At 49.5% G+C, this 23,696-nt stretch overlaps 1 long non-coding RNA gene across 1 annotated transcript in view; it reads right to left on the bottom strand.

The window, feature by feature from the left end:
• Nucleotides 1–6,059: 6,059 nt before the first annotated feature.
• LOC138296052 (uncharacterized) overlaps nt 6,060–23,696 on the bottom strand; it is a 140,835-nt gene continuing 123,198 nt past the window's right edge. The window contains exon 3 of the long non-coding RNA XR_011203738.1: nt 6,060–6,238. This is a non-coding gene — a long non-coding RNA (uncharacterized lncRNA). The remainder of the gene's footprint in view (nt 6,239–23,696) is intronic.

Consider the following 23,696-nt stretch of genomic DNA (forward strand, 5'->3'; position numbering starts at 1 on the left):
TTAGACCATATACCCTCTGAAAGGGAACTTGTGCATCCCCAAATGCAACAAATATAAAGCATACAACATTACGGTACTTCTGGTGTGTAGTCGTGGAACACACCATGAGAATAAGCTAGGGCAGTCATGTCCCTCTCAGGCAGTGACTCAACTCTGACCTCTCTTAAAGTCAAAGAAGATGTCCAGAAATAGTCTGGTCACGTAACAGGAATATTTGTGTATATTGAAGATGCTGTGAATTGCTGCTCTGAAACAGATCAATTTTGTGGTGATACTAAGAGTGGATGTGTCCAAGACTATGAAGCATAAATAGATGTTGTGCCAGCCACAAATTCTCAGTGCCTCACAAGCCATAAATAGAAATCATGTATTACTTTAGAGAAAATATTAACTTGTGTGTTGGAAACCTAGACTGCATCATGTATACAGGGAGTGCAGAATTATTAGGCAAGTTGTATTTTTGAGGATTAATTTTATTATTGAACAACAACCATGTTCTCAATGAACCCAAAAAACTCATTAATATCAAGGCTGAATATTTATGGAAGTAGTTTTTAGTTTGTTTTTAGTTTTAGCTATGTTAGGGGGATATCTGTGTGTGCAGGTGACTATTACTGTGCATAATTATTAGGCAACTTAACAAAAAAAAATATATATACCCATTTCAATTATTTATTATTACCAGTGAAACCAATATAACATCTCAACATTCACAAATATACATTTCTGACATTCAAAAACAAAACAAAAACAAATCAGTGACCAATATAGCCACCTTTCTTTGCAAGGACACTCAAAAGCCTGCCATCCATGGATTCTGTCAGTGTTTTGATCTGTTCACCATCAACATTGCGTGCAGCAGCAACCACAGCCTCCCAGACACTGTTCAGAGAGGTGTACTGTTTTCCCTCCTTGTAAATCTCACATTTGATGATCGACCACAGGTTCTCAATGGGGTTCAGATCAGGTGAACAAGGAGGCCATGTCATTAGATTTCCTTCTTTTATACCCTTTCTTGCCAGCCACGCTGTGGAGTACTTGGACGCGTGTGATGGAGCATTGTCCTGCATGAAAATCATGTTTTTCTTGAAGGATGCAGACTTCTTCCTGTACCACTGCTTGAAGAAGGTGTCTTCCAGGAACTGGCAGTAGGACTGGGAGTTGAGCTTGACTCCATCCTCAACCCGAAAAGGCCCCACAAGCTCATCTTTGATGATACCAGCCCAAACCAGTACTCCACCTCCACCTTGCTGGCGTCCGAGTCGGACTGGAGCTCTCTGCCCTTTACCAATCCAGCCACGGGCCCATCCATCTGGCCCATCAAGACTCACTCTCATTTCATCAGTCCATAAAACCTTAGAAAAATCAGTCTTGAGATATTTATTGGCCCAGTCTTGACGTTTCAGCTTGTGTGTCTTGTTCAGTGGTGGTCGTCTTTCAGCCTTTCTTACCTTGGCCATGTCTCTGAGTATTGCACACATTGTGCTTTTGGGCACTCCAGTGATGTTGCAGCTCTGAAATATGGCCAAACTGGTGGCAAGTGGCATTGTGGCAGCTGCACGCTTGACTTTTCTCAGTTCATGGGCAGTTATTTTGCGCCTTGGTTTTTCCACACGCTTCTTGCGACCCTGTTGACTATTTTGAATGAAACGCTTGATTGTTCGATGATCACGCTTCAGAAGCTTTGCAATTTTAAGAGTGCTGCATCCCTCTGCAAGATATCTCACTATTTTTGACTTTTCGGAGCCTGTCAAGTCCTTCTTTTGACCCATTTTGCCAAAGGAAAGGAAGTTGCCTAATAATTATGCACACCTGATATAGGGTGTTGATGTCATTAGACCACACCCCTTCTCATTACAGAGATGCACATCACCTAATATGCTTAATTGGTAGTAGGCTTTCGAGCCTATACAGCTTGGAGTAAGACAACATGCATAAAGAGGATGATGTGGTCAAAATACTCATTTGCCTAATAATTCTGCACTCCCTGTACGTAGTGCAGTCATAAAGATGTATTCCTCTTCATAACCCCATCACACTAAAGCAATAACAATAATAATAACATTATAACAATCATTTATGTAGCCCACATTAAGAATGCAGTGCCTCCTCTGGGTGCATGTTATTAAGAGGGGTCACTGGGATGATGCAGTTCTGTGACTCTGGCACATTCTGCAGAGAGGCAGATCCTTTGCAGAGGTCATCTGGTCACTTTTCAGTTGCTGACGCTTGTGGTACTAATGAGGAGAAATCTTTGCTCAGTCTGTATTAATGTGTGTTAATGACAAAACAGCAAAATAATGTTACCACTGAAAGCGCAGCATTAAGCAGCATAATTTGTAATTTCTAGCAACATAAGTCAGGCACCTGTGTCACATACTTTTGCCAGCCATTTACTGCATAATTCCAGTGGCCCTGATAATAGGTGATCTGAAGAGAAGACACAGATGCAGAGCACATAAGACAGGCGAATACACATGTTGAAGCATTTGTTACAATGTAAATCAGTACAGAAGTTAGGTTATTAGTCATGTATGTGGCACTGTCCCATCAGCAGCGTGGTTTTATCACCTCACTCCATGAGTAGCTTCTAACTGACATACAAAATCCTGAGGAACTACATAGCATCACACACAAAACAATGACAGGACATGACTTCAGGACAAGGAAAGGACCAAGAGATAGACACAAGATAAAACATATATATTATCTTCCCACCATTTGTTTGAACACCTTTGCCTTCTGTATGGCGTCATCTGAAGCTGTGGCACCCCTTCCGCTGGTTTCTGAAAGTTGTCACTAACTGGGATAGTGGTGGCCTGGGCTCTGTGTGTTAGTTCATTGACGACCGGTCTCTTCCATGCAGTGATGGTGTGATATATCTTCCAAAGGCTCAAGTGGTATCACCCTGGATGATCAAAGGCAAAGCTATCCCCTCTAGGAATCAAACATTTAATGCCTTGCTGCCATGCAGATCTTTGCTGAGGACACATTAGGCCTGTGGGCAACCTTAGCCCATATTCAGGCCACCTTCACATAAAGGCTGGGACCTCAAATTTCAAATATTTGTAATGTGAACAAATTGTGATGGAATTGTGTATAAAACCCTCTTGATGTACACTATTTCAATTGTCTAGGGTCTTTCCACCGTGGCCCTGTGCGAGCCACGTTATAATTACCTATCAATGTTGTGCCAGTGACAAATCTGGACCCGCCATAGCATCTATTTGTAGTCTTTCTTTGTTGTCTTATACAAAGAAAGACTAAGGTCATAACTACACATTTGGGTTACATAAGTACAAACAGAGGCTGGTCCTGGTAGTCACAGTTAGTGAAACAACAGTTCTCCTGTTTAAAACATCTCCTGCTCATGGAGTCTTTACTGTTACCGTCCAGGATTGATTTTGAGATCTAGTCCTTGGGGTGTGTACCCATAAAAACAAACACACGTATATTCCTATAGACACAGGGAGGCCTGATGAAGCACTGAGAGGAATACCAGTAGAAGCAGAAGTGAGAAAAGGGCCATTGATTGGGTCAGAAAGATATTTTCTTGATATTGATTTTCCATGTACTTGGTAACCACGACAATCAGAAATAATGCATAGATTTTACATCAAATGATGCATAAGAACTTAGTGGAGTGGATATATGAAGCCTGGAACTGGAAGCGAGGAGAGCAGGTTAAACATTACTGGACTGTGACAGACGATGCATGGATCATTACACACAGGAGTCCAGAGGGTAATGGGTAAGCGCTCTGCCCCTGTGACAGCAACTGTGGGGGGTATTTGAGGTTGGGCCTCTTCAAACAGGAAGCAGTGCTATTCAATAGCTATTTTTGTCAGCTCTTCCGGAAGTGGCATCTGCATGGACGCATTAGCTGTGAGGGGTCTGTCAAAGGCATGACACCAGTGAATTATGAGAGAAGGAAGTGAAGGAGTTTACTCCACTTTTGTGCCCTTTGATACGGTGCTCCTCACTGTGGCACTCTTATGTTAGCTTCTTTGCACTACAGGGTTAGGAAAATGGCTGCCTCTACTAACTGAACTCTATTTGAAAAGGCCCAATTTGCATCCAAAGGCAAGATGTTTTTGCTATCAAGCTTGAGGCAGTGAAGTGCCAGGGTCTGGAGTCATGACTCGTTTTCCAATAATTTGTCCATCTTCTTCCCTAGAGCTAACCTATGTGCTTGGTTGGTGATCATCCGGAGGTTATCAAGAGCAAATGCTATCGACTAGTATTAAGGTCTACTCAAGTCAGTTGGTTAATGCACCCAATGCAGAGGTCTTGACAGAACGAGAATGTCGCAGATTATAATCCTGACATATCTTTTTCACCTGTTCATCTCTGCAAGGTCAAAGCAAATGAATCATAGCATTTTTGTTAAGAATGGCACCTGCTTTGCAGCGCTATGAAATGGCGCAACCTGTATTACCGAGCGCTATATAAAAAAAAGAAATTATTCACAGACTGCCCCAACATGCACCAGACAAAAAACCCCAGGGGAGAGGATGTGGCGTAAGGGCCAGAGCTTCCGAATTTGGAGTTAGGGAACACGGTTCGAGTCTCAGCGCCGGCTCAACATCCTGCTCTTCTGTGCAAATCACTTAATCTTCCTTTGCTACGAAAAATGAATTTGTTCTTGAGTATTGTGACCGGTGCTCATGTAAAGCAATGTAATACCTTTGTATCATGTTTGTGCTATATAAAACTGCAAAAAAACATAAAGCGCTCCAATATCTTCATGTTGTGTTTGCGCAACGTAAAACTGCAAAAAAATTAAATAAAAAAAGACATCTTACAGAAACAGCAAGATGCCCAAAAACAAGGAAGAAGAAGGAACACCATACTGCCATGAGAGCGAAGCTGCGAGACAAATTAAGAAATTATGCGCCACAATAAAGTACATGCCCAATCGTGCAATAATCCATGTAGTCTCCAAGTCTCCAGTCTCCAAGGCCGTAACAAAACAGCCTCAAGGCAGGACAAATGTAAAGCATTTACCAATGACCTCAAGGGATTTTTGAAGGCAGGCCCAGCAATGAATGAAAGTGATGGGCGTAAGATGGGCATGGTTAAAGCCCAAAGAATAGATTACAACATGTCTAGAAGAGCAGAGCTTGCGCGCTGCTATGCTCAACCTAAAAATGGCGACCTAAAAGTGGAGACGATTCAGAAAAGGCGACATGCTCTCTCACCCTTCTACACATATGCTAGTTTCTATGACGAAGCAGGGGTGGCACCTACGATATGCACAGACATGCTTATGCCTTTAGTATCCGCCTTAATGTGTGACCATCAGTGCGCACCAAATCTCCCCTCCCTTCTAATGCCTCCCCCACAGTCCGTTTTTATACATATGTGCATTTCTACCTTTTCTAACGTTACCACTCCTGGGGTTAAATAAACAATTATCCATTCTTCAGTCACGCGACAGTGTTTAATGTGTATTTTTTAATTTTAAATCACTTCAGTGGCCGGGGCGCTTTGGTTATGCTTTTTAAATAACCCTAATTTAAAAAAGTATAAACATTTTCTCATGCTAGAAAACTAGCTCAACGTCAACATTTTGAAAGTGAAATATTATTCTTAAGATTCAAAAATATTAAACATTATTTCGCAATCTTTTCCTATTGTCGCTTAGCTCTGTAACCACGCCAGTACATTTCTCAATATGGTTGCATGCACTTCATGACATGAAAGGTAATGTAACATATCAAGAAAAATAGATTTTACTTTCCAAATTTACTAATACTATTTGACAACAAGCACAGTCTTCAACTGTTACCAGTTAGTCAAAGAAAGCAAAGTATGATACAAATGGAAGTATTAAAAACAATTACAACATTACATTCAAGAAAACATTTTTTGAAGGTGTTTTACCTTGCTTTATTCTTATGGCTGTTAATGGTTCTGATGTAGGTGATTTCTCGACCTCTGATATATGCCCTACGGGACTTGTTGACAACATATTTGACAACTCGCTTTTTGCTGCACTGGCTGAGACTGAGCCTCCTGTAAGCGCATCAGTAGACATGTATTGCATCTGACCAGGATGTTCAGTGTCCCATTTGAAGGACTCCTCCCTCCTGTCTAGCTGCACGGCCGATACCCCTCCTGGAAGTGTGGATGCTTCACACAATGGTAGCAGGGAATGATGCAAGAAGTCATTTTGTAAAGGTAACCGAAGGCAATTCATGCTCATGATGGAATCAGAATGAGTTAAAGGAGATATCTATTTAGGGAAAGACATAAGTAAAATATTACCACCATTTCACATTGCAATTGCAAACATGTTCTCATTTAAAGTTCAGAAGGAGAGAGAGATGGGCATTTGGTAGGTGTTGGACTTTTTCCCTTACGCAGGGTCATCCCCAGTCTTTTTGCCTCCTTCCTCCTGGTTTTTCTGACCTCTCACTGTTGGCTCTAGGACTCTGAGCACTTTATCACTGCTGACCAGTGCTAAAGTGCAGGTGCTCTCCCATCTAAAGTTGGTATTATCGGCTTATACCTAATTGGCATATTTAATTTACCTATAAGTCCCTTGTACAGTGGTATCTCTATACCCAGGGCCTGTAAATTAAATACTACTAGTGGGCCTGCAGCGCTGCTTGCGCCACCCACTGAAGTAGACTTTCAAAACCTGTCTCAGGCCTGCTAGCGCAGGGCCTGTGTGCGCAGTTTTCTGCCACAGGGACCTGGCATCTAAACTTACTTGCCAGGCCCATAACTCCCCTTTTATTACATGTAAGTCACCCCTAAGGTATGCCCTAGCTAGCCCTATGAGCAGGGTGCCATGTATGTAGAAAGGCAGGACATGTGCCAAGTTGCGTGGCCTGTCCTGGTAGTGACAAACAGCCTAACTGGTGTCTCACTGCTGTGAGTGTTGCCTTCTCATAAGATTCCATTAGAAATGCCCTGCCTTATGTGGAAGGGGTATTGTCTGATTTATGAGGGGTAGCGTAGGCGTGTTTGGTATGGTTGTGATGGTGATAATAAATGCTGCTTACTGGTGTGGGTGTATTTTTTATTACCATCACAGAAATGCCACTTCTAGAAAGTGTGCATTTATCTGTGCTTATGACTGGTGTTTTGCAGCTTGACTCCAATCCATGTCTGGGCAGAGTGACAGTTGGGGCTTTGTGCATACTTTTCAGACAGCCTGTACACAGGGAGGGTGGAGGTGTCACAGACGTGCATCTGCATACTGAATAGTCTTCCTGGGCTGAGAGAAGGGAGAGGCGGGGCACACCTGCATTTGTAAAGACTGTGCCCTGGCCTCACACAATAGGGTTGTTAACCCCCCACTGATGTTTGGAGCCTGTGCTGAAAGGAGAGAGGGGGCACTCCCAGAACCAGTTGTAACTGGCTGGAACCTCCTCTCCCTACCATTGTAAAACACTGTAAGAACAGACTATAAGTACAGGGGAATTTTCCCCACAATTTGGAGACTCTTGGAATCATCTTGGAACTGGACACCAAAGGCTGAAAGAACTCACCAGGAACCGCCATGGACTGCTGTTGCTGTGCTGACCGGTGACCTGTCTGGTCACTGTGAAGGACTTGCCACTTGCTGCCTTTCCCTTGTGCTGGCCTGTAGCTGGGCCCTCCACCTGAGGACCTTGTCTTAAGATTCTGTTCCCCAGGGGCAGGGTGCTGTGGCCCCTGACCCCTGGATCCATTTCTTCACGAGGGGTGCTTCTCCGTGGTTGCGGCTGCCATAGCGCTGATTGCAGCGCGCTTATGGAGCCTTGGGAGCTCGTAGGCTCCTTGCTGCATTGTGCCCCTTTAAATAAGATCACCGCAGTGGCCCAGTAAGCTGGAAGAACACTCGTGCACCGCATCGGGTGCAGGCGAGTGTCTGCTCGGGCCCCAGGAAGGGTCTGATCTTCTTGTGGCTTCACGGCAGGACCAGGGGAAGGCGCGGGGAGTGCCCCCTTCCCCCTGGCCTCTGCGTTAGGAGCAGGACGCTCCTTTTCTGCTGTTAGGTAAAACGGGCATTATTGTAGGCCCCCCCCTTGGTGGAAGGGCCAGTGGAGGCCCGGGGGGGGCCCCCAGAGATCGCGGGTCCCAGGAGGGGCCTGTCGTTAAACTGGAGGGGGTGCGTGGTGCCCCCCTCCTGCCCTAAGTTGTTTTTGCTGGGTTTGTCCCCCCTCGTGAGGGCCGGTTGAGGCCCTGGGGGGCCCCCAGTAATCACAGTCCCCGGAGGGGCCTGTCTATAAAAGAGAGGAGGTGCATGTCGCCCTCCTCTGGCCCCAGAGTATAAGGGAGGCCCCCGTTTTGCGCATAGGAGCGCCAGGGGCCCCATTGTTCGCCTTCTAGGCACTGGAGGTGCCTTCATCCAACCAGGTACTGTTTAAAGGACCAATATAGTTGCAATCCAAAGTTCTTTCTACAGACTTTTGTTTGATTCATATATTACCTACCTGCGTTTGATGTTTTTACATATGTGTATGTAAATGTTCCTTTTATGGACATGCTTGCTAATATGTTTTTCTAACTTGCCATATGTTTTCTAATGTTCCTACTATGGGCATTTTATGATATTCTTATGACAAGTGCTGTGATGTAATAACGTGTTTTCCTGACTACTGCTTATGTTGCAGAATACTGAGTAACCTGTGTGTTATGTGTGACTACTGCTAGGTTGCAGAGTAACTAATGTGTAACGTTATGACAACTGCTAAGGTAGCGGGATAGTACTGTTATGTGATGTTTGGTCTAATAATTGCGTTGTGTATAATACAGTATATTTTCATATAATCTGGTGTTGTGTTTCCTTTGAGGTGGGGATATTGCATCACATGTGTTGTGTGTGTTGTGCAAATGCTTTACACATTGCCTCCGGGTTAAGCCTGACTGCTCGTGCCAAGCTACCAAGGGGGTGAGCAGGGGTTATCTTGGACGTGTAACTCCCTTGCCCTGACTAGTGTGGGTAAGTTCTGCCTGGCTGAGGTGCATACCCTAGCCAACCAGAAACCCAATTTCTAACAGTAGGGATAATTCAAGTGTGCTGTCTGGATAGAGGCGTCATGCAGTAGGGTGTATCAAAACAAGTGTACACTAAGCTTTGCTGTTTTTTGATTGTTACAGGTTTTGCACATGTATGTCACCCACTTACATTATACAACAGAGAAAAAAACAAAGCATAAACCACCTGATAAACATGCATATACAGTACTGGCGGTCAGAACAAGTAGATGAGTTGATAATTCAGATACCCCGATCGGCACTTGTAAGTCATTTGTATGGGATTAGAAAGGAAGTGTATACACATGTCAAACCATTGTGGGATACAACTGTCATTAAGGGCCCAAATGTAGCTTTTAAGTGACTGTGGGCCAGATGTAGCAACCCGTTTGCGACTCGCAAACGTGGGTTTGCTATGCAGAAATGCATTTTGCGAGTCGGATCCGACTCGCAAAATGCATTTCAGACTCGCTAATAGGAAGGGGTGTTCCCTTCCTATTAGCGACTCGCACTGGTATGCAATTCCATTTGCGGCCGCGAAAGCGGCCGCAAATGGACTCGCAGTTACCATCCACTTGAAGTGGATGGTAACCCAGTTGCAAACGGGAAGGGGTCCCCGTGGGACCCCTTCCCCTTTGTGACTGGACCAGATATAAATTTTTCAGGGCAGGGAGTGGTCCAAGGGACCACTCCCTGCCCTGAAAAACCGAAACTAAAGGTTTCGGATTTTTTTAAAGTGCAGCTCGTTTTCCCTTAGGGAAAACGGGCTACACTTTAAAAAAAAAAAACCTGCTTTATTGACAAGCAGGTCGCTAACATGGAGGCCTGCTGACGTCAGCAGGCCTCCATGTTAGCGAGTGCCTATACTCGCAATGGGGCCGCAATTTGCGACCCACCTCATGAATATTCATGAGGTGGGTCATTGCGACCCCATTGCGAGTTGCAGTCGGTGTCTGAGACACCGTACTGCATAGCAATTTGCGAGTTGCAAATTGCGAGTCGCAGGGACTCGCAATTTGCAAGTCGCAAATTGCTTTTTTCGTACATCTGGCCCTGTGTGAGATTCAGCTACCAAAATTAGCACGTCACTAAGGCCCTCATTATAAGTGGCCCTCTTACTCACTATAGATATATGCGATAACTGCTGTTATTATTGCACATACTGCAATTATGAGTTTTGTGATAAATATCGTCTGCTCTAACCTGCCAGCAGCGGCCGCCACATAACTCCAGGGGAGGGGGGAGAGGGACTAAGACGAGATGAGAATAAAAATAAAAAAATCACACTTACCTTGCCTCCGTCCCTGCCACCTCACTCGTCACTCCTCTTGTGGTGTCCCAGCATTCACTGCTGGGAAACCAGCACAGGCTCCCCAGCAATCCTAGCACTGTTTTCATGCTAAACTTAGCAAGAAAGCAGCGCCAGGATTGGTCTGTGCGGCTCCGGCTGCTGCTCAGACACAGCCCTGGGGTGAAATATAGTGGGGTAGAATGAGATAGTGGGGTGATTGGAGTAGAGTGGGGTGCATTGGATTGGGGTAGAGTTGGTTGAATTGAGCGGAGTGGGGTGGGATGGTGTGGGGTGGACTGGATTGGATGGAGTGGGGTGGATTGAAATGGGGTGAGGTGGATGGGAATGGGTGGATTCGAGTGGGGTGAATTAGATTGGATTGGGTGGGTGGTTTGAATTGGAGTGATAGGGGTGGGGTGGATTGGACTGGGGTGGGGCGGAGTAGATTGGATTGGAGTTGGGTGGATTGGATTGGTGTAGACTGGGGTGGATTGAGTGTAGTGGGGTGGATTGGTGTGGGGTAGATTGGATTGGAGTGGGGTGGGGTGGGGTAGGGTGGACTGAAATGGGGTGAGGTGGAAGGAATTGGATGGATTTGAGTGGGGTGGATTAGATTGGATTGGATTGGGTTGGGTGGTTTGGATTGGAGTGATAGGACTGGGGTGGGTGGGGTAGACTGGATTGGGGTGGGTAAAGTGGGGTGGGGTGGATTAGATTGGACTGAAGTGAGGTGGATTGGATTGGAGTTGGGTGGATTGGAGTGAGGTGGATTGGGTTGGGATGGGCTGGATGGATTGAAGTGAGGCGGGCTGGATGGGGTGGAGTGGGATCGACTGAACTGGGATGGAGTGGGATGGATTGGATTGGTATAGAGTGTTGTCGATTGGAGTGGGGTGGATTGCAGTGTGGTGATGTGGAATGGATTGCGGTGTGGTGGGCTGCAGTGGAATGGATTGGAGTGGAGTGGGGTGGATTGGATTGAAGTGGGGTGGGGTGGATTGGATTGGTGTGTGGTGGCTTGGAATGGTGTAGGGTAGATTGATTGGAGAGAGGTGTACTTCATTGAAGTGGGGTAGATTGAGGTGGTTTGGAGTGGGTGGATTGCCTGGAGTAGGGCTGATTAATGTGGACTGAATTGGACATGAGTGGGGTGGATTAAAGAGAACTGTATTGGAGTTGGTTAGATTAGATTGGAGTGAGGTGGTTTGGGTAGTGGTGAACTCGATTGGAATGGGGTGTATAGGATTGGAGTGGGGTGGGGTGTATTGGAGTAGGGTGGGCTTGAATTGAGTGGGATGGGGTTGATTTGAGTGGGGTTGGTTGGTTTGGAGTGGGCTGGGTTGGAGTGGGGTGGATTCGACTGGAGTGGGATGGATTGGACTGAAGTGGTGTGTATTGCACTACAGTGGGGAGGGTTTGGGCTGGAGTGGATTGCAGTGGGATTGGGGTGATGTGTGTTGGATTGAAGTGGGGTAGATTGGACTGTGCTGGATGGGATTGGTGTGGGGTTGATTGGTGTGGGGAGGGCTGGATTGTAGGGTGGATTTTGGTGAATTGGAGTGGGGTAAATTGGGATGGAGTGGGGTGTGTTGGATTTGTGTGAGGTGGATTGGATTGGGCAGGTTGTTTTGGATTAAAGTGGGGCAGACTGGAGTGGGGCAGACTGAAATGAATTGGAGTGGGGCAGGTTGTTTTGTACTGAAGAGGGGCAGATTATTTTCGATTAGAATGGGGCAGATTGGAGAGGGGCGTATTGGAGTGGGACAGATTGTTTGGATTAAAGGGGGCAGGCTGGAGTGGGGCAGATTGTTTTGGATTGGAGTGGGGCAGATTGTATTAGGGTGGATTGGAGTGAGGTGGACTAGGTTGAATGGAGTTGATTGGAGTGGGGTTGGTTGGATTGGGCTGGATTGGAGTGGGGTGGATTGGACTGGAGTGGGTGGGTGGATTGCACTAGAGTAGGGTGGGTTGAGCTGGACTGGATTTGGGTGGATTGGATTGGGCTGATGTGTGTTAGATTGGACGGGGCTAGATTGGACTGGTGTGGGTTGGAGTGGACGGGATTGGTGTGGGGTGAATCGGAGTGGTGTGGGGTAGAGTGGGTTGTCGGGGGTGGATTGGAGTGGGGTTAACTGGGATGGAGTGGGGTGTACTGGATCGGTGTGAGGTGGATTGCTTTGGAGTGGGGTAGATGGTTTTGGATTGGAGTGAGTTGTTTGGGATTGGATTGGGCAGGTTGGAGTGGGGCAGGTTGTTTTGGATTAAAGTGGGTCAGACTGGAGTGGGGCAGACTCAAATGGATTGGAGTGGGGCAGGTTGTTTTGGACTGAAGTGGGACAGATTGGAGTGGAGAAGATTATTTTGGGTTGGAGTGGGGCAGATTGTTTTGGACTGGAGTGGGGCAGATTATTTTCGATTAGAATGGGACAGACTGGAGTGGAACAGATTGTTTTGGATTGGAGGGGGCAGGCTGGAGTAGGACAGATTGTTTTGGATGGGAGTGGGGCAGACTGTATTAGGGTGGGTTGGGTGGGTGCAGGGTGGACTGGATGTGAGGGGGGTCATTTGGATGGTAGTGGGGTGGATAGGAGTGCGGTGAATTGGGATGGAGTGGGGTGGATTGGATTGGGGGGAGGTAGATTGGATTTGAGTGGGGTGTATTGTTTTGGATTTGGAGTGGGCCAGATTGCAGTGGGACAGACTGTTTAGAATTGGACTGTGGCAGATTGGAGTGGGACAGATTGCAGTGGGCCAGATTGTTTTGGATTGAAGTGGGGCAGATTGTTTTGAATTAAAGTGGGGCAGATTGGGATGAGGTGGACTGGAGGGGGCCAGATATTGTTTTGGACTGGAGTGAAGCAGATTGTTTTAGTATGCAGTGGAGCAGAATGTTTTTAGAGTGGGGTAAATTGGAGTGGGGCATATTAGATTGGGGCGGGTTAGGAGGATTAGAGTGGGTGGTTGGATTGGACTGGGTTGGGGAGAGGTGTTTGGATTGGAGTGGGGTAGATTGGTGTGGGGTAAAGTGGGGTGGATTGTAGTGAGGAGGATTAGAGTGGGGTGTATTGGGGTGAACTGCACTATTATGTGTTAAAGCATCATTTCAGAAATTACACATAATAAAGAAGCAAGGTCGCTTTGCAATATTTCAAAAAAGTTAAACATCATCTTTTGAGAAGAACGCCCATGAGCAAATACAAAAGAAAACATGAGTGTAAAGTGAGAAAAGATGACTTGGCAAAATAAAAGAAAGTTAGCTTTAAAAAATAAAACTTTGCAACTTTGTTTGTCCTGCTGGGCATGTTTTTGCCATTGAGAAGCCTGTTTGCAGGGCACTAGAAGTTCAAAAGAACAAAATAGTACCTTGATCATGTCGGGAGCAGTGGACAGGTACTAATTAAGCTGAATCAATCAGTACTTGGTCCCTGCTCCACACAAGGGGACGGAAATGATGCCAGGACTGCCTTTAAGAATTATGAGGCTGTGAAGAAGAGTGCCACGCAAACCAACAAATGATAAGCGACAGGCAGGTTCTAAACCCTTGCAAGCGAGACGCATGCACTAGTGCATGCACTCATAGGTTCAGCCCTACAAACAAGAGCCATTGGCATGTCTCACATAGCTGCATTTTATTGAGATCAGATACATTTTGTGGACTGTCTAAATGTGATCATTTCAATGGATGGCACTGTTGCAAATGGATTCCACTCATTTAGTGCACACAGATTTTTTGCTTTTTGATCACCTGGTTTTGGACTTTTTACTGTGGGCAGTCTCACCACTTGTGACTTACCCACGGTAATCACATAGTAGGTGGACAGCATATGTTTACCACCAGATAAGAATGCTGTGTAGTAGCTTGAGAAAGGGGCACTTGGCTGGTTAAACTTGAACATGTGTGCACACGAGTAAGCTGGGCAAATGTACACAGGTAGCCTGGCGCAAGAGGGGACTCTGCAAGATTAGATGTTGACCTGGGCTAGGACTTATTAGTGGGTACTCATAGGTAAGGACGATAGGGTTTACTGGTTTATCTGCAGTGTCACTGTACTATTCACAGAGGTGGAAATCTGCCTTAAAGTGCTGTTTCACTTTTAGTAGGCCTACAAAGTCTAGAGAGAATGGTCATATTTCTCTAGCTCCGTTCATTAGCAGATTACAGGCCTTTTGTCATCTTGCTGGGCCAAGTTAATCACTCTGCTCCCCAGGGGAGGGAACAAAGGCCTTCACACACATAGGCAGTAATTAACAGTGTTTCACTCAGCTCCTGAGGAGGCTGGATTTAGGGAAAAAGTTTGCATCTGTTAATTAGATGTCACACTGTTCCAGGGTTAAGACATCACAGGCCCACAGAACACAGGAGGAAGCCCAGACCTCTGCAGCTCACTCAGGAGGTGGCTCCCCTTTGACGTTTTGGTGGGAAAGTCCCTGGCAGTGATGTCAGCTACGGGCAGAGTTGAGGCCCCCAGAGGAAATTTGAACAGAGACCACTTTTACAGCACCCTCTTGGATTGTCCCAGCACGCTGTGCAGGAGGTTTGAGACAGGGGTAAAGGGGTGATGTGGCACCCTAGGATTGGCCAGCAGTGTCTGGAACCTAGAACTCTCCACCTCCACTTAAAAGTCCTTGCACAAGGGAGAGACAGAGAGTCGGACACTGAAATTGAATGGAGCAACACCATGGACAGCTAGTGCTCTAACGGGCTAAGAGCTATGTCTACAGCTCAGCCCAGGACCAGTGAGGCTGGTTCCCTAACACCCCCTGAGGGCCAGTTAGGGGAAGACTTGGACCTCCACTCCCCCTGATGCCCTGCAAGACGGCCTGGAGGCCATGGGGTCTGTGGAGGGCACAGCATTGTTTATGTGGTCTAAAGTTGTATAAGATACACACAAAACACATTGGTGATCATTACAACCCTGGCGGACGGTGTTAAAGCGGTGGAAAGACCGCCAACAAGCCGGCGGTAAAAAAATTGCAATTACGACCGTGGCGGAAACCGCCAACAAAGACAGCCACTTTAACACTCCGACCGCCACGGCGGTACAAACAAACAGCGCGGCGGTCACCGCCAACAGACAGGCGAGAGACAATGTACCGCCCACACTATTATGACAGGCCTATCCGCCACCTTTTCCGGGGCGGATTCACCGCAGATAAAAACACGGCAGAAACAGGAATTCCGAAGGAAAAACGCTCACCTCTACACACCCCACGAGGAACGAGGACACCATGGAGCCGGAACTCCAAATTCTACCTGCGACAGTCTTACTGCTCCTCTACCAGGAGCACGAATGCCGGCGTCGAAGACCACGGTGAGTACTGCACCTACGACACAGGGAAGGGGGAGGCAAAAAACAGAGACACACACACGCAGCACCCCACCCACACCCTCACCCACTACAACACACACACTAATACAGCATGATACATTACAGTTACACCCCCGAAGCCCCCCGGAAGAATGCAAAGACAAAAGGAAATTAGTGTAACCATTGTAATAAATTAAAATCCAGTACTCAAACATATATATACACTATAAACAAATATATACACCAATAATACAAGTCCAGGTATTGCACCATTTATAGTCCGTGGACCACTGGACCCAAAATGCATGGGCGAGGCCCACACTCGATACCTGATCAAAACAGAGAGAACTCTGCAGGGGCATCAGATAGAAATACAACAGGCACCTCAGGGGGAAGGGAAGGGGGTGCACCTCACCCGGATGAGTGCACAACGCCAGATCCACGAGGGGGATCAATGCCCACTGTTCAATCCTGGGGATTGCAAAGCCACAGTCTCACAAGTCTCTACAGTGGGTGGGTTTCCCACTGGTCCATCCTGGGGAGTGCAAAGCCACAGTCTCTAAAGTCTCTACAGTGGGTGGGTTGCCCACTGCCATATCCTGGGGAGTGCAAAGCCACAGTCTCTCAAGTCTCTACAGTGGGTGGGTTGCCCACTGCTGCATCCTGGGGAGTGCAAAGACACAGTCTCTCAAGTGGATAACAGTCTCCACTGGTTCTGGAGGGGGACTGGTGCCCAGAGTGCTTCATCCTGTGAAGGACAGAGGTAGTGGATGCATGTCTCCACTGGTTCTGGAGGGGGACTGGTGCCCAGAGTGCTTCATCCTGTGAAGGACAGAGGTAGTGGATGCATGTCTCCACTGGTTCTGGAGGGGGACTGGTGCCCAGAGTGCATCACTTACCCCGTGACGGACCCAGTTGCGTCAGTGCCCCTGCCGCTCATGGGCTAGCGGTGCTTAATTTGGCGGTGCCCTGTTCAGCGTTGCTTGAGTTGGCGGTGCCCTGTTCAGCGGTGCTTGAGTTGGCGGTGCCCTGTTCAGCGGTGCTAGAGTTGGCGGTGCCCTGTTCAGCGGTGCTTGAGTTGGCGGTGCCCTGTTCAGCTGTGCTTCAGTTGGCGGTGCCCGGCCCAGCGGTGCGTGTGCTGGCGGTCCTTCATGGCCCAGCAGGGCTTGTGCTGGCGGTCCTTCATGGCCCAGCGGGGCTTGTGCAGGCAGTCCTTCATGGCCCAGCGGGGCTTGTGCTGGTGGTGGCCTCCTGGGCAGCTGGGCTGGGGCTGGCGTTCCTTCATGGCCCAGCGGGGCTTGTGCTGGTGGTGGCCTCCTGGGCAGTTGGGCTTGTGTTGGCGGTCCTTTATGGCCCAGCGGGGCTTGTACTGGTGGTGGCCTCCTGGGCAGCTGGGCTGGGGCTGGCGGGGCCCTCCTGGGCAGCTGGGCTGGGGCTGGCGGTGGCCTCCTGGACAGCTGGGCTGGGGCTGGCGGGGCCCTCCTGGGCAGTGGGGATGATGGCGGTCTTCTCCGCCGTGCAGCTCTTCCCAGACTTGCCGGGCTTCTTGTGGCCCTTCCCCACCTTGGGAGGTGTAACAGCTGAGTCCACACTCCCACCGGGACCCCTGAGAGCGGCTTTGGTGGCTGGAGTCTTCCCCCTCTCCCACCGGGCACTGGCCAACTTCTGATGCTTCACAGGGGGGGGACTGCCTGTGCTGTGGCTCCGTGCAACACTGGCTGTCCTGGTGGCCGTTGCACTCCACATACCTGTGACAACAGGCACCACTGGTCCCGTAGATGTTGTGGCTGAGGTGCTACTTTGGGACCTATGAGATGGACAGGGTGGGGGAGGTGTGGGAAAAAGGTCAAGGCTGGACAGGAAAAGTTTTTGGGAGACACTGGGACGGGTAGCTGGAGGGGGTTTGGGAGTGGAGGAAGAGGTGGTGGTTGTAGGAGGTGTACGTTTGGTGACTTTGGGTGCAGGTGCATGCGCTGGAGGCTGTCGTGAGGTGATGGCTGTTGGGTGGGTGTGTGCCTGCGTTTGTGTATCTTGGGAGGGGGCGTCACAGACACACTGGGAGAGGACACAGGGGACGTATGAATGGTAGTGGGGGGTGGTGAGTGCACGTGAGTGGGGTGTGCTGGTGGGTGTGCTGGTGAGGGACGTAGTGGCTGTAGAGGTAGTGCATGCAGGTGTGAGTGTAGACGAGACTGGGAGGGAGGAGGGGGACACAGTGGAGGCAGTGGATGTTGGTGTGTCTGCATGTGTGTGTTGCTTGCGTGAGTGCCTGAGGGATGTGTGGTGCTTATGTTTGCCTGAGCTTCCTTTGTGTGGTGAGGTGTGTGCAGGCTGGTCTGATGGTGTGCTTGGGATAGGCAGAGGTACAGGGGATTCGGTCTGGGTGGAGGAAGTTGGAGGGGGGAGGCTACAGATGGGGACAATGGCTGCCATCAGTGCTGAGGCCAGAGTTTGAGAAGTTCGGTGAAGGGCCGCCTGACCAGAATGAATGCCCTCCAGGAATGCATTAGTTTGTTGCAACTGCCTTTCTACACCCTGGATGGCATTCAAAATGGTAGACTGCCCAACAGTGAGGGACCTGAGGAGGTCAATGGCTTCCTCACTGAGGGCAGCAGGGGTGAACGGGGCAGGGCGTGAGGTGCCTTGGGCGAAGGTGATGCCCACCCTCCTTGGTGAGCGGGCACGGGGAAAAGGCTGAGGGGCTGCTGGGAGGGCGGTGCTGGTAGGGGGGGTGCGGCTGTACCTGTAGATGCGGGGGCACAGATGTTGCCGCCACCACAAGGGAGCTCCCATCAGAGGATGAGTCCGTGTCGCTGGTGTCAGCTCCTGTCCCCGCCGTGGAGCTCCCCTCGCCCTCCGTCCCAGTGGTGAATTCAGAATCCATAGTCTTGCCCTCCAGGGCCATGTGGGATGCAGCTCCCTCGTGCTCCGGTGCCACTGCTCCTCCGCCTGTAATGCTAATGCATACAAGAACAGGAAGACCAAAAAAGGGGGGGGGAGACAGAAGAAAGACATGTTGAGTTCATGCATTACCGCTACAGTTGGCGGACAAGACAGACACAGAGACCCCCTGCACTACGCCGCGCTCTTGGGCTCCACAGCGCAATTCCTGGGAAATGGCCTACAAGGCTATGGACGACATCTGCACACATAGATGACACAGGGGCATGAATAACTGTACTTGGCACTCTACAGAGGTGGGATGGGGGGCCACAGGGCCATGCCTTACGGAGGGGACTAGCCTACGGAACTCGCCCTGGCCTAGGGAAACCCACAGTCCTCCTCCCCCACCCAGACAACTCCACTGCGCGCAAAGTCAGCTGAATGAGAGCATACTCACCCCCTTGTGTCTGCTGTGATGCCCTCAAGCGCCCATCCAACCCCGGGTAGGCCACTGCCAGGATCCTGAACATCAGGGGGGTCATGGTTCGACGGGCACCCCTCCCACGTTGGGAGGCCATCCCCAGCTGAGCCTCCGCCATCTTCTTGCTCCAGCGGCGAATGTCCTCCCATCTTTTCCGGCAGTGGGTGCTCCATCTGTGGTAGATCCCCAGGGACCGGACGTCCTTGGCGATGGCACACCAAATATCTTTCTTCTGGTGGGCGCTGACCCACATGAAATGTACAGGGGAAGAAGAGAAGTCATTACCAACTGCACCGTCAAAGTGAGTGGCCCCAATACCTACCCTTGCCATGTGGCACATGCACTCACCGTCTTTCATGCACGCAGCACTCTGCCCCCTTCCTTCTTACATCCAGCCCTCTCCACACAGGCATAGCCCATACAACATGCTCCCTGTGTACTTACCTGTTTGTCTGGAGGACCGTAGAGTAGCGTGTACTGGGGGAGGACCCCATCAACAAGCTTCTCCAACTCCTCCGATGTGAAGGCAGGGGCCCTTTCCCCAGACGCACGAGCCATTGTCTCTTCCAGACTGAGGTCACAGCAGCACTTGCAGTGTAGGTCCTCTCCTATCGAAGATCAGGTATCGAGTGATTGAAGTGATAGAAAATGGCGGTCACGTCCGCGGTGGTGCGTACCATCACCGCCGGCGTACATCATCATTGGCTCCTGGGACCCATAGGGTCCAATGTTAACCAATGCAGCATTGCGCCGAGGTCTCCGACCGCCTACCGCGACGGTGTACAACGCCAGCGCAGTTACCTCACATCCCATTGTCCCACTTTAGAGGTCAGGCAGCCGCCATTTCAGGGGCCCACATGGCCTCATTTTCAACTGCGTCACACATACCTAGGCCTAGCCTCAACACACATAGAGGCCACCTTTTGTGTATGATTGGTGTTCTGGGTAAACTGTGGCTACGTACCTCTGAGTTGTTTGACTCTGTGCTCACTGTTGTCCTTCATAGGCACCGTCCCCTGGGACATGTGAGGAGATGGCGGCATCCTCCGTTGTACCGACCGTTGGTGGACCTGTCGACAATGGAGGATTGACATTTGATAATCACCTACAGGTTTGACCGTGCCACAATCCAGGAACTGTGTACCCAGTTGGAGCCAGACCTGATGTCAGCAATCCGCCATCCCACAGGAATCCCCCCAAAAGTGCAGGTGCTGTCAGTGCTCCATTTCCTTGCAAGTGGGTCATTTCAAACAACAGTGGCCATGGCATCAGGGATGTCCCAGCCTATGTTTTCCAAGGTGTTGTCCAGAGTGTTATCTGCCCTTCTGAAACAAATGCGGAGCTACATCGTTTTCCCTCAGGTGGAGGATTTGCCTACAGTGAAAGGTGATTTCTATGCCCTGGGACATATCCCCAACATCATAGGTGCCATTGATGGGACCCATGTGGCTTTGGTCCCCCCCCCCACAGGAGTGAACAGGTGTACAGAAACCGGAAGAGTTATCATTCCATGAAGGTACAGATGGTATGTTTGGCCGACCAGTACATCTCCCATGTGAATGCCATGTTCCCTGGCTCAGTGCATGACGCCTACATCCTGCGGAATAGCAGCATCCCTTATGTGATGGGTCAACTCCAGAGGCACCGTGTGTGGCTATTAGGTGAGCCCCTGGAAGCAAGACAGTGGGAATGGTTGTCTGGGGTTATCCCTACAGGTTAGTGTGTGTCTAACAGTTGTCCCTTGCCATTTCCAGGTGACTCTGGGTACCCCAACCTGTCATGGCTACTGACCCCAGTGAGGAATCTTAGGACCAGGACAGAGGAACACTACAATGAGGCCCATGGGTGAACTAGGAGGGTGATCGAGCGGACCTTCGGCCTCCTCGTGGCCTGCTGTATGCTTCACAACTTGGCTTTGCGACGACAGGTGCCTTTTCTGCAGGACGATGGTCCAGATGGCTGTGTTGTGGCAGCTGTGGAGCCTGTGGACAGTGATGAGGATGAAGCAGAGGAAGAAGACATGCAGAACAGGGACTCAGTGATCCAGCAATATTTCCAGTGAAACACAGGTGAGAATACAATCCTGCCTACTACATGTACTTTTACACTACTACCTCTATCCTGTCTGTTGTTTTCACACAGTGTATGGTCACTGAGTTGTCACTTTCCCTTACGGTTTCACAGATGTGGGTCCCACTGTGTGTCATCTGCTTACATTCCTCATGGACTACAGTTGTGTGACATAGGTATGTTGACATTACTATTTAAAACACATTTTGTCACTGTAATTGCTAATACACTATTTCGAAATCACAGACAGACTCCAGATCATTTTGTGCTTTAGGTGTGTTTATTTCAATGCAAAATATTGGAGGGTGAAGTTAATTGGTGAGGGGTGATGGCGGAGGAGTGTCCATGGCAGAGTCCAGTCTATTAGTCTCACAGGTGCATTGCCCATATGAGCATAGGAAGTGGAGCTGTGGCAGTTTAATTATGGATAGGGTGACAAAGTGGGACAGTAGGATGACAATCAGGGTGGTCTCATTTCTTGGCGGGGGTCTTGGCATCGTTCTCTGTCTTGTTCCTGGATGTCTGGGACCGTTTGTGGGGTGGTTCTCCCTCTGCAAGGGGTGGGGTGCTGGTGTGGTGGTCCTGTGGCGGGGCGTCCTTTCAACTAGCACCGGCGGAGGTGGTGGGCAGTTCATCGTCCATGCTAGTGTCAGGGGCCTCTTGTTGTGCCACAGTGTCCCTCCTGGTGTTGAGTACTTCCTTCAGCACCCCTACGATGGTGCCCAGGGTGGAGCTGATGGTTCTGAGTTCCTCCCCGAAGCCCAAATATTGTTCCTCCTGAATGCGCTGGGTCTCCTGGAACTTGGCCAGTAACGTTGCCATCGTCTCCTGGGAGTGGTGGTATGCTCCCATGATGGAGGAGAGGGCCTCATGGAGAGTGGATTCCCTTGGCCTGTCTGCCCCCTGTCGCACAGCAGCCCTCCAGTTCCCCTGTGTTCCTGGGCCTCCGTCCCCTGGACCGTGTGCCCACTGCCACTGCCCCCAGGTCCCTGTTGTTGTTGGGGTGGAGGGTTATCCTGTGTTCCCTGTAGTGGTGGACACACAGCTGATTGACGTGTCCTGGGGATGGAGGTATGGGCCCGCTGGGTGGGTGCTGTGCTGGTGTTTCCAGAGGGGGGAAGGTCTGTGGTGGCCTGTGCCTGTGTGAGGGGAACCGACTGTCCAGAGGTCCCCGATGGTCCGGGCTGGTCATCTAGATCCAGTTGGACAGAGCTGCTGTCATCACTGTGGGCCTCTTCTGTGGGTGGAGTGGACATGTCTGGACCCTCCTGTCTGGTGACGTTGGGTAGGGGTCCTGCAGGGGTGGAAAGGCATGATTATTGCATCTGTGTTTGCCATGGTGTGCAATGGGTGGGTGACCGTGTACCCCAGTGCTGGCATTCCTGTGTGGGAGCTTGTGTGATGATGGTTAGGGGGGTGTATGGCTATGTGCAGTGTGCATGCTTTAGTGATGGGTGTCCATGCTTTGTTGTTGTTGTTGTTACAGGGCTTGGTGTTGGGAGATTGGGACATTTGTGAGGAGTTGGTGTGATGGGGATGAGGTTGAGGGTGGGGGTATGTGATAGCATGCAGGTAGGGTGGGGGATATATTAGTAAAGCTTTGACTTACCAGAGTCCATTCCTCCAGCTACTCCTGCAAGGCCCTCAGGATGCAGAATCACCAAGACCTGCTCCTCCCATGTTGGTAGTTGTGGGTGAGGAGGTGGGGGTCCGCCGCCAGTCCCCTGAACCGCCGGGTGGTGTCTTGACCCCTTGGAACGCCCCTCCCCCCATAGGTCGTTCCACCTTTTCCTGATGTCCTCCCGATTTCTTGGGTGCTGTCCCACTGCGTTGACCCTGTCCACTATTCTTCGCCATAGCTCCATCTTCCTTGCTATTGAGGTGTGCTGCACCTGTGATCCGAATAGCTGTGGCTCTACCCGGATGATTTCCTCCACCATGACCCTGAGCTCCTCCTCCGAGAATCTGGGGTGTCTTTGCTGTGCCATGGGGTGGTGTAGGTGATGTGTGGGGTGGAGTGTGTGGTGATAAGTGTGGTGATATGTAGTGGTGTGTTGTGTGAGGTGCGTGGAAGTTGTGTGGGTGATGGTGTTATGTGCCTGTGGATGCTGTTGTACTTGCTGGTGGTGTCTCTCTCTGGCCTTCTTTCTGTATTTTTGGTCGTAGGGGTTTGTGGGTGATGTGGGTGTGTGTTTTATATTGTAATGGGTGTGTGGGAGTGGTGTGTGTATGTGTCTCAGGTGTGTGTATTTTGAATCGTCCAATGTGGCTGTGTTTTGTAGGAGTGTGTGTATTTTGAGCGTGGCGGTGTGTACCGCCAATGGAATACCGCGGTTGAAAGACCGCTGCGTGGATTCGTGTGTTGTGATAGTGTGGGCGTATTTCTGTTGGCGTGACGGTGGAGGTTCTGTTTTCGCCAGTTTATCACTGACCTTTGGTGTGGCGGACTTGTGTGGGTGTCTGAATTTTGGCAGATTCCGAGATGTGGGTCATAATAGCTGTGGCGGAATTCTGCGGCGGTGTGTTGGCGGTCTTCTGCACGGCTGTAAGCGGCTTTTACCGCCAATGTTGTAATGAGGGCCATTATGTTTTAAATGTTTAATTGACAATATGCTGCTAATAGTGGTTTTTGACAAACACTGCAGTGATTTATTGACAATAATGACTGCATTTAAACATGGTTAATGGT

The sequence above is a fragment of the Pleurodeles waltl genome, chromosome 1_2, assembly GCF_031143425.1.
Source record: "Pleurodeles waltl isolate 20211129_DDA chromosome 1_2, aPleWal1.hap1.20221129, whole genome shotgun sequence".
Taxonomy (NCBI): Eukaryota; Metazoa; Chordata; class Amphibia; order Caudata; family Salamandridae; genus Pleurodeles; species Pleurodeles waltl.